We start from the raw sequence: 12,463 nt of genomic DNA, 5'->3' as shown, positions 1-12,463 counted from the left end.
ATTTATGTCTAATTTATGCATTTTCTAATTTTAGTTTAAGGCAAAAAATATTGATTTAATCGATTTTTCGTAAAATTTTCCCGGTAGATTTTTTTTAAAAACAGATATGTCAAAGCTATGAACTTTTTGAGCATTTTAAGGTAAAAAAAAATGGGGGTCACCAGGCTTTTAAAAAAGTTGCGAGCTTTTGTTTAACCCATCTACCCCATAAGGTCTGATTTCAATGCACTCCATTAATTACTTAATTATGAATTCTTTATTGATGACTTTAATAAAATATTGTTTGTAATTATATCAATAAACGATGGCTGAATATAAATGTGGTTATCGTATGACTGTTTGTTATCAAAAAGCGAAATTTTGATTATATTTGATTATTTTGGTGAAATACGGTAATTTTGTCTGGCGCGAGTTGTTTCCCTGTAATTTAGCGCCATTATTGGACCAGAGAAATTTCAAGGTCGCCATTGCCGATCAGCATACTAAATTGATGAATACGACCATGTACATGCATAACAGACATTGTGGCGTATATACAACGATGAAGGTAGAGTTATTACATAAGAAAACATAGATTTCGATATATTAGGCAGCCAAATGTTATCAGTATCACGAAAAGTACAAACTTGGGGGTTGTCTCAAAATACTCGTTACTGTTGAAAATCACTGCGTCTGAAACCTTGCACGGGCTCAATTTCTGTTCCATGTTTAATCGTTTTAGCTCGTATATCTTATTTTTGTGTTTATTTTAGTATTTTTACGCTTTCTTGACAAGTTGTAAACATGTCTGAGGGGGGATTAGAGGGGTCCTGATCCCGAAATCCCGGGCTTAAAAACACTATATTATTCCCGAGGCCCTGAAATTAAATAAAGTAAATTCCGGCATACCGAAATCAAAAAAAAAAAAAAGAATTCCCGGATCCCGAAAGGGTCAATCCCGAAATCCCGAGCTTAAAAACAGCCGAATCTCGGGAGTCCCGATAAAGGTTCTATCCCCCCTCAAGCCTGGCCAGTTTTGAAAAGTCCGTTTGAAAACGACCGAAGAGGAGGGGATGACATCTACTATGAAGTATAATGTTTACGCTACCGTTAGTGTCAATGAATTAAGTCTTTTCTAATAATCATTTGTAATATCTAATTTCGTAGCCAAGTTAGGGTCAACTGTATGTGGGGTATCCCATTACTTCCCTCGGACAGTTTCTACTCCCTAGCCCCAACTATATTTCCCTTCCTTTTTACCCTAAAATTTTCTCCTCTTACTTCAATACTTCCATCTCCTTGCTCCAAGACAAAATTAAAATGACAAAATGTATTTCCAAAATAACCCTTTTCTGTGATCCCTCATTCCCCTGTCTCCTTACCCCTGTCCAACCCCTTAATATTAATGTCCTCAAGGGGTTTGATTGACTTGTTTGTTTTCTTGAGAATAGACATAATTGGCCTAATTTGTAAATGATAACCCCTACAGTAGGAGGCAATACATCTGATTGAAGGATTCTTCTTGATCAATCACAATTAGTTTACCATTACCCCCACCCCCCCAAAAAAAATCTGTTTGGTTTACAAAAATTTCATAAGGTCTAGTAATTGCAGTATCAGGGTTAAACATGTGTACAGAGTGTGGCCATAAGTATTTGTCACTTTAGATTTTTATTGTATATATTGTATACATGGTATATAAAACTACTTTAACAAAATAAAATATTTTGGGGTAATTTTGGATTGATTTTAAGCAACCTGGTACCAATAGAAGCAGTGTTGTCACAGGTTTATTTTTTGGTTCTATTTTTTTTGTGGGTCTCATTTTCATTATTTCTGTATAGAAATTCGTTATATATTCAACCAAATTAACTTATAAAAAAATGTTTTATGTGTTCTCAAGGGAAAACAAAAAACACATGAAAACGAACCTAATATTATCAAATAAACAAATATTAATTAAGACCATTCGACTTCTTTTAAGGCTCAAAGATAAAAATCCAACCATACATTTGTAAATGTCCTCAAAATGATTTTTTGAAGAAATGTGTTTTTATATGAAATATATTGTATATACATGTAGCAAAAAAGTGCAGGTGACACATACTATTGGCCTGGCAGGTACTGTATTTTAAGTTGAAAAAATCATTATTGTTTTGTGAATAGTATTTTTTAATAAATACAAAATTTGTGTATCCTATATTCCAATCAGGGTACAAAAAGCCGCAGCATAATTTTTTCATGAGGACTGAGCTGCAATGCATTTTCAAAATTGAAGGCAGCCGAACAGCAAGAAGTCTTTATTCAACCTATAGAAACATAATCACTATTTACACTTGTTGTGCATGTAATTATATTTTGTTTGCTCAATATTGATCACCACAAATTCTTAATTATTTTTACACCATAGGGGCAGGGGCATTAAGTTTTACCCTTGCATTGTAAGTCGTATCAAACTTACATGTATCAAACGTCCCAAATTTGGTTTCTGTTCTCTAACTTCAGTTTTCCTCTACCAATGTCAATAAACTAATACACAATTAATGCATATATATGCTTGTTACCAACAAACACACATGAAGTTTGAACTTTTGGTGGGGTAGCTTTTACTTTTCTAGAGTTATGCCCCTTTACAAATTGAAAAATTGCTATATTTTTGTTCCTTTCTTTAACACAAGTTTGCTCAATCTAAATGTTCTGAAACTTATATGCAATGCTTACTACAACAAAACTCAGATCAAGTACAAATTTGGGTGGTGTCACTCTTTTCATTCTTTATATGCAAGCGGCTGCTCATCTGTTTTCCCCTTTATGAATTAGTCTACATCTATATACTTTTGAATGTCAATAATTGTTGATTTTCTGACAGAATTACTCTGATATTTAATTTCAGGTTGCAAGTTCATTTGTACATGTACATGCAAATGGAAGGAGTGATCTTGGAATGTTCAACTTTACTTGGAAACTATTGGCAAAGTACTGACAGAATTTTATGAGAAACCAGTATCATGTAGTCTTGCAAACCGGAAACTATGTGCTGAAACTTAAGAACAACATTCTACAATGTACATGTATATGCAATATGTGTTGCCACAGTCCACTTAAGGAGCTTAGATCAACTATAAATTGGAACTACATGTATATGCTTTAGTGCTGTCAAAATCCTTTAAAAAAATCCAATCAAAAGGACCTACTTCACCTAACTGTCCCAATGAGGAATACAGGTCATACATGTATATATATTGAGTCTTATAAAAAGAAAAAGGGTGAAGGAGAATAGAAATAATGAAAATATAGAGCTGATCAGCTAATGATTGTACATGTACATGATGTATAAATGGCAACAATACTTACATGTAAACTAGTACATTGAAATTAACAATATTAATAAATGTTTTATAAATTTGATCTCATAGACATTTGAGGAATAAAATCAATAACTTTTCCAAAAAAATTATTTAGTTGAGCCTTTTTTTTACGCCTGTTTTCAGTACATATTATGGTATACCATTGACTGTCCTTGGTCAACATGTTGGACATATACTCAAAAATTATAAATACATGTACTAAAAGGAACATGTGGTAGATAAACTATTTGTGTGCAATAATTTACAATTCTGTCAATTGTCATTGACCACATAATCATTTGTATGGTTCATTGGTCAACAGTAAGTCCTCTTTTAATATGCTATATTGTGTAATCAATAGGTCATCTTGGTGTATATTTGGTGTATGAAATGATTATTAAATGTATTATAACAAATTAAAATATCAAATAAGAGGATGTGACAGATTGTAAATGAGACACAAGAGACCAAATAACACAGAAATAACTATACATGTAGGTCACCATTAGGCCTCAACAATGAGTAAAACCTATTCTGCATAGTTGGTTTTAAAGGCCTTGAAATGATAAATGAATAATTTAAAACAATTCAAATGAGAAAACTAATGGGTGATTTAATGTCCAAACAATGAACGCAAAATAAATATGTCTGTCTTGCAGGGTTTATCTGAACTTAACTTCATTTCATGGCTTTGTCTGTTTCTTGAATTCTAAATATGTTTCAAAATATTTGGTTGATGGGATGATTGTTAAAGAGTCCGACATATGGTGTGGGCTCATTGGTTGATTATATTGTGAATAACTAAAGCCAACCCCGCTTTGGCAGTCATTCCCCACATTGTCACTGGAGAAATAAAATAACTAAGAAAAAAAAAATTGAATCATAATTTCCTGTAGATATGCACATCTACATAGTATGTCCTTATTATCTAAAAAGTTTTCATGAAATTCTGTTGGGCGGTTTGAGAGGAGTTGTGATGATAAGTAACAAGACTGACTGACGGACGGACGGACAGGTCAAAAACATCATACCCTGTGCAACTTCGTTGTTTCATCATTGTTTATGAGGCAACTCTTCACCAAAGACGAATTTACATAAAAGATAACAATTATGTTCCCGTACAATTACCAAAAACACATACCTGTATACCACATAATCAAACAAATAAAAGTCCCAAACATTACTTTTTTTATATATTGCAAATAATGAAAGTTTAATTTGTGCATACTGAATGGTCACTGGCAAATATTTCAAGCATAATACGTATGAGAACTCAGCATACAGACAAGTATCAATTATGAAAATTATGCAAAGTAAGAGGAGCTATTTTTATGGACTGCCATAAGAAAATAAATGGACAATTATCATGATTATGCTTGGTGCATGTATGATCATGTATAGGCAAAATTCCCCCTTTTGACCCTACGAGGCTTCGTATGTATGAACATTCTGTCTAAGCAAGGGATTATCTGTCAGATTAGTCATATTTCTATGTTAACCATACGATATGAAAAAAACAGATGTGGTATGATTGCTAATGAAACAACTATCCACCAAAGTTCAAATTTGAAATTCAATATTATAAATAAAAAAACATCATCTCCTTTTATTATCACCCATAGATCGATGATTAGATATACATTTCTTTGCCACGGTAAGATCAAATCAGTGTTCATAAACAAAATTGTCATTCACATTTTTTGCCGTAATGTCATCACTCCACTATATTTTTTTTAGTCGAGAACTTTCCTTATTAGCTTACCTTTTAAAAAAGCATGTCAAAAATTAAGATAGAAGCCAAAGTTTGCCAACATCACCGGCTAATATAGCGTTCATGTGTACTGGGCGGAGTTTCAAAATTACCATTCAAACTTTTCCTGAACCTAGTAGTAGTATAGATTTTTTTTTATAGATAAAGTCTATAGTAGTGTTTGTGACTGCCCAACACGCTGTGGGTGTTCTTAGCAAAATCTCGACATAGTGAAACCAAAAATTTTGCGGTCCTCCGCAAAGCATGCAGTATTGAGGAATTATATCATAGGTCGGAATACTAGGCCAGTCCCGATTACTTTTGACAGTGGTGGATCCAGGGGGGGTCCGGGGGGTTGGAACCCCCCTTTTTTGGACGATCGATGCTTTTGAATGGGGAAATATAGTTAGAACACCCCCCCCCCCCCTTTTTTTTGTCCTGGATTGGGCCCAATTGATCAATTTTCATCTTCACGAAAAGGCGGAAAACAGCAAATTATTGAAGTGTCGTTTTATTCAAGTTCTGCAGAAAAACAAATCATCATTTTAGTGAAATAAGTTGCTGGATCTATTAGTCTATTATAATAAAAGAGGGACGAAAGATACCAATGGGACAGTCAAACTCATAAATCTAAAACAAGTAATAACACTTGCTTTGATTCAATTATTAAAGTTTTAAAGCTGATGTTTCTTTTTTTTTAAATTTGAACTCGGTTGACCTATTGATAGATACAACAGAAAATTGCAAATCAACAAAATAACAATTAGCAAAATAAGTAATAGAACAAAATCATAAAAGTAGAAATCATTGGCCCGAGGTCTTAGATTATAGGACTTAGTCTAATGTTCAGGAACTCATGGAATTGTTATACGAAAACATTTATCAGAAGATTTTCAAGCTAATTTTTTGATAAGGTAAACAAATCTTTAAATGAATATGTTAGGTGTGCCTGTCAAGTATTAAGTCTGTTAGAAAATTGGCATGTAAATTCAAATTTGTTTAGGGGAAAATAAAAAAAATATTTAACTATAATTATCAAAATTTTTTGCAGTGTAAAAATAAATCGCATAATCGGGAATAAACTCCTAAAAATACTTGGAAATAAAGAGATTTATGACAGAAACAAACTGTTATAAAACGCCAAACGGATAGCTTGGAAATGAACCCGACCCGATGCCTTTACAGCATACTATACGGGTTTTACCTGTCAGTTTTGAAAGCTGTACGATGCCATGCAGTTGTTTACATCGCTATCATTTGTTTACAGTTAATCATTGCGTCATTGGCAAAACATTTTCAAAAATAAATCTCCAATACATCATTAAATTCAACCGGTATTTAAGTGAATTCAAAATATGGTACGAACCGGGACCCAAGGGGCGACCGTGTAAGATGAGAATGCGTTTTTGGTGCGAAGCGGCACCGTCGACGTCATACATGCGACTTTGTCCGTATTTATATATTCTTTTTTTTTTTCAAATGTTATGCTTAAATTATGTATATTTCTCTCCTTTTAGACTTTTATGCGAAAAATGAAGAAAGCACTCTGAATTTCTGACCGTTCTTATTTCCTGTTTTGCATCGAACGTTTTGCATCACTTGTTTACATCGTCAAGGGTGCTTTCATACACGCCCGCGTTCCAATGTCGTCAACGCTATTTTTGAGAAGACCCCTGAAAGCGGCCGTTTCCAAGGCACTCGTCCTAGGAAACATGCGTTAAAATATGCGCATTGTTAAAGGGCCGAGCCACCTTAAGGTCCTTTTGATGATTTTTGATATTTGCGGACCTACGTTTTCGCAGCTAATATTTTCTCTGCTGAATTTCTGTATCCTATCCTTCCCGGCTGATCTACTGCATGTTGTCTCAAATTTTGCCGTTGATGTTATTATCGTAATCACAAAAGCGCGTCAATATGAAACATACAATTGCCTATTGTAAAACGTTTATGTGATTGGATTTACACATGACGTCATTCATTGTTTACAAACGTTATTTTTGCACTCGCACTGACATTTCAACAGTTCAACAGTTCAAACATATTCTGGATTGAATACCACAATGGGATCATTGAAGGTAGATCAAGGTATAGTAGTACATTGAATATTTTAAAACTGAGAAAAGTGTAGCATAGCTAATTCAAAACATATCACGTTAGTTAAAAAAGCAGAATACGCGTTACACAGTGGCGGACCCCTGGAGTTCCGGAGGTGGGAACACCAAATTATTTTGGACGTTTAATGCATTATTCTATATAATACTACTTAAAATATTTTATTTCCTCCATTTTTTCGCTATAATTATGAAATCTTTAGGCGACTGAGTTGGAACCCCCCTTTTTCCTTTTATCCCGAGTGTTTGGAACAACAGGCACTTGTTTCTATCCATACGAAGGTCGACTATGGATAGTCGACCTTCGTATGGTTAGAAACAAGTGCCTGTGTTTGGAACCCTCTTTTAAAACAATGGGTGGATCCGCCTCTGGTTACAGAACTTTCTGTAAATGTCAAAATAGGTATAAAATCGCAGGTTGTTTTGGATATACATATTATTACTTCTTTGCCAAACCTTATTAAATAGATTATAGTATTAATATTGTTAAATTGATATTTGTGAAATGATCAGCCTGACTTTCTAAATATATGATTGGATAAAGGGAGGTGCGGTACACCCCTCGGCGCAAGAAGAGGGAGGGGTCCGAAGGTTTGACCCCTTTTTAACGATAAATGCATAAAGGAGTAGGTCCGGTAAGACCATTTTTTGGCCCCAAAATATGGCAGTTTTACAAAATTGTTAAAATGTAAACTTTTAGTTATTTATTGGATAGTAAAATGGTTCTGCTACATAAATATGGACTGTTTTTGACTATACAATGCATATATATTGGGTACTAGCACCATAAAGTCATGCTAAATTACTAAAATCTTAACAATTCCAGCATTTTACTTAAATTTTAGACGGTTTCCGTGTAAAACGAAAGTGGCCGCATTCGTGTTCATCCAAAATATTGAAATGGAAGTTGTATTTGATGATAATACATAACATATATAAAGGTTGAGGATGAACACGGATGCGGCCACTTTCGTTTTTGACAAAAACCATCTGAAAAGTGACATTTTTTCGCATATTTGGTAGATTTTTCATATTTGAGCTTGAATCGGATCGTTTTTAATGACGAAATAAGTTAAAAACTTTCACATAAATTAATCGAAACATATATAATAGACACTTAAGTGTTTAAAAAGTGGTCAACATCTTTGGTCAGATGAAATTGAAATTTGAGGCCAAAATCGGTCCTTACCGGACCTACTCCTTTGAAAAGGGAAATCTATTTGGAAACCCTATCTCCAAATTTGGAACCCCTTTTTAAAAATGTGTTTCCTATTTTGACAGGATTTTTTTATAGGGCCCAATGCTTCATTTAATTTGGGAAACATTTTACTATATAAGTCCTAGGTGCCTACAAAATTATTTCATCTCGCCACATTGACTGCTGTGTTTGTTGCTGTCAGTTGTTACTGCATATATGTATATTTTTATATAAGTGATCTCGTTTGAAATGATTTAACAACAACATTTCTGTTACTTCTGGGTTTTTTAAATATTTTTTTAGCATACTATGCGATCTGGGCAATGAAAGTGTAATAGTCTATAGAGTATTTACCATTACTTTCTGTTTAGTGGAATAGTGAAATACGTTCTTGCTCAATCCTGTGTCGCTTTGAAGGTTTCCTGATTGTCATGACCACCTCAGCCTAAGCAATGTGTATTACTGTAATTTTAATTTCAAAATGACCGAGTGCCGTTTTTTCAACGCACTGGTCAACTCCACCATAGCAAATCACATGACTTTGACAATCAGTAAATACCGGCCAGCGAAAAATGTCTTTATAACTAAAGAATTGTCGTATAAAAAATGAAATACTCGGGAAATGGCAAAGTTCACGAAGTCTAGTCTGATAAATCATTTTACAAAAAAAAAAAAAAAAAAAAAAGTCCGAGCAAAAGGGGGGGGGGGGGGGCGGCGGGGCGTACGCCCTATACGCCCCCCCTCTGAATCCGCCACTGATTTAAATTATTCAACAGTCTTCCTATTTTTATATTGTAAATAAAGATGTCTGTGAAATATTTAAATTTCTATTTTATTTTGGTACTGGCTATGGTTACATTGAAATGTAACAGTCGTAAAAAAGTTATTGTTACAATGAAGTTTAGGCTATATCGCCGGAATGCAGACCTAGGGTTGACTAAGGAACTACATAGAATACTTACGAGTGTAACAATGATATTTATGTCTACGGTTACATTGTGTTACTGTTACGTAAATGCACTCAAATGAAAAATTATTTTTTACAATATTTTATACATTTTTTAAATTTTAATTTGATTGTCAGTGTACACACAACCAGTATGTTGTTTCAGTTAGATGCATTTTTGGCCCGGGGTGACCACTCTCAGTGGCGGATCCAGAAATTTACATAAATGGGGGCCCACTGACTGACCTAAGAGGGGGCCGGCTCCAGTCACGCTTCAATGATTCCCCTATATAAGCAACCAAATTTTTTCCAAAAAGGGGGGGCGGGTCCCCTGCCCCCCCCCCTAAATCCACCTCTAACTCTAGGCAGCCCTCACAAACGAGTAATTGGGGTCACTGGATGGGTTGGGTGGCTCAGTGTTGTATTAATATATAAGACGATGTGGTATAACTGCCAATTAGAAAAGTCTCCTGTTCATATAAGTCGTAATTTGTAGAAGTAAACCATTATAGGTCAAAGTACGGTCTTCAACACCGTGCCTGCATGAACTCTCACCGAACAGCAAGGTATAAAGAGCCCCTTAAGTGACTAGTGTAAAACCATTCAAACTTGAAAACCAACTACTGAATACCAAACTCCTGACTTAAGACAATAACCTTTGTTGTATTGTAACAATCTCAAAAACGTGACCGATAATTTAAGAATGTGTCCGGTTAAAAACGCCAGAATATTTCAAAACTCATATACCCCCAATGATACTCTGTAAAGTAAAAACGCAATTCAATATTAATGGTGTGGGATACGATAGAACCCGTATTGTTCGGTTGGATTGTAAATGATTAGAAAAAAAAGTCGAAGCAGGTGCCAAAAAAAAATCTGGAGGAAAGGTTTAGTAATCCGTACAGACAAATGTCCAAGCTATGCTACACTGTGCACGCTTTCTTCTGCTTGCAGACACAGACTATAGGTCTGGTTTTAAAAAAAATGCACAATAAAAAGTTCAATAAAAAGTTACTTTTATTTGAAGCGCTTTCATTTATGATTTTCTTTATCAATATGATTATTATTATTATAAAGTTCAGACAGAGGTACTTCACAATTTAGAAAACTAATACATGATGTACATTTTATATTGTATTTTCTTCCCGGTGCTTGGCCACGTTTACTGTATGTCTTTGATAAACATTAGTTTGTTCAGCATAGGTAATTCATAACAAGCATAACTGCAGGCTAAGTTTACAACACATAATTAACAATTGATTACTTAATGTCCAGTGGCAAATATGTCATGCGTATTTAGAAAAAAAACCCATTAACATTGCTTTTAATAAGTTTTGTAAAGTTTAAATCATCGTTTATAAATAGTAAGTAAATTCTATTGTTTTAATATTATCCGGTGATGCCTATAAATGTCTTTTTACAAAATGTATGTCTATGAGGGTACTGCTCGACCGGCGTCCCGCAGAAGTGGTTTCGCCAGTGCAATTTGACATGTTTATCAAATCATTGACGTCACATTGACGCGTTTTTGAGGAATCGGACACGTTTCTGTGTGCTACCATAGATAGATGTATAACATCTCTGGCTAGGTGCTACATATATGACTATATGTACGATAAATTTTCAATTAAATTAAATTTCCACTTCAATCTATTTAACATTAATGTACTTTTGTATAAAGTAGTTAGTATATATTTAAATGTCTTTCGTCGTTGTTTCACGGATCTTATTATAAAGAGCACATAAATAGACCGATGGTTAAAGCTACACGCGTGTATGGAATACTTGCCACTGGCAAACACCAATACTTTGATGATGATGAATTAAATTATCATATGTTCCTTTCTTTTTTTTTATTTAGAAACAAATTTCAACTTTGATTGATTATAATATTATTTATACATGTAGTATCAGAAGTCCAGTCCATTAGTGATTACTGAACTTATGGTAGTATATAAAGTAATAAGTAAATTTTGATGTCATGCCATTCCGTTCCATACTTGTGCATTCTTTTTATTTTTACATAACACAGAAATGAGGAAAGTTTTAACATAAGATAATTTATTGTAGCCTAGACCTGTTGGTGACCTGCTGTTGTTTTTTATTTGGTCGGGTTGTTGTCTCTTTGACACATTCCCCATATCCATTCTTAATTTTATTATTTATAAATTCATTACATTTTCTTTCCTCAGAATGATTAACAGAAATGGAGACAGGAGCAGACATGGGAATGTTCGATGTGAAAATTGAAGACCTATAAACAAAATGATGTATCTAGACAATATGGCACTCATCGGAAAAAAAAACCCAACATTTAATCATGAACCATTGAATCCTGAGTTTCGTACAAGTACCAAAACATTAAAGGTGGATGCTTATAATGAGCTCATATTAGTGTCCTCTTGAATTACCACTGTACATGTAAAAAGACACATCATATCCGGGACTGAATTGAGGAAAAGAGCCAGGAAACTGACATTCAACAAAGCATTCCAAAGAAGAGATGGCATAGGGGGAGAGCAATGAAACATGATACATGCAAAATTAATTGTTTCTTTGATTGTTTTATTTATGAGCTTTAAAGGGTCATAAAATAACCAAGGGGCATGAAAATGACAGAGATTTTTGCCACAAACTTCACATGTTGGTATGACATTGAATGTTTTATTATATATTAAAAAATGGTTATGATAAATAAAAGAAATTCCAGTTATGATTAAAAATAAGGTAATCGAGACATTGTTTTGTGTTGATTATAATGCATTGCCTAACATAGTAACATATAACTGCATTAATTACAACATATTTTAAGCAATAGCAAAATACCAAAAAATGAACAGTATTGAAGATTCTAATCTTGTTTGATATATATATAAATTATGCGCTATTATACAATTGATACTGTAAAATATCAGCCTCGAACCACAGTGTGAATCTTCCTGATGTCGAGTGCGTATTATTTTTATAAACACTGAAAGACAGTCACAATCAAAATCAAGAAGTAAGCAAAGAATCACAAAACGAAAGGGCATTTACAACAACACATTGAAAAATACATATATAAAAACAACACGAACTCCATTAAAAACCGGGAGTGAATTCAGGTGCTCCTAATGCGTATTATTTTTATAA

At 33.8% G+C, this 12,463-nt stretch overlaps 1 long non-coding RNA gene across 1 annotated transcript; it reads left to right on the top strand.

Annotated features, from left to right (window-relative positions):
- Positions 1–7,024: 7,024 nt before the first annotated feature.
- On the top strand, positions 7,025–12,066 carry LOC134723249 (uncharacterized). The gene is made up of 2 exons (XR_010108025.1): positions 7,025–7,161; positions 11,524–12,066. It is a non-coding gene; the product is annotated as an uncharacterized LOC134723249 (long non-coding RNA).
- The last annotated feature ends 397 nt before the right edge of the window (positions 12,067–12,463 follow it).

Source organism: Mytilus trossulus, chromosome 6 (assembly GCF_036588685.1).
Source record: "Mytilus trossulus isolate FHL-02 chromosome 6, PNRI_Mtr1.1.1.hap1, whole genome shotgun sequence".
Classification (NCBI taxonomy): Eukaryota; Metazoa; Mollusca; class Bivalvia; order Mytilida; family Mytilidae; genus Mytilus; species Mytilus trossulus.
Note: the sequence above shows the minus strand (reverse complement) of the source record. Positions and strands in the feature narration are given on the sequence as shown.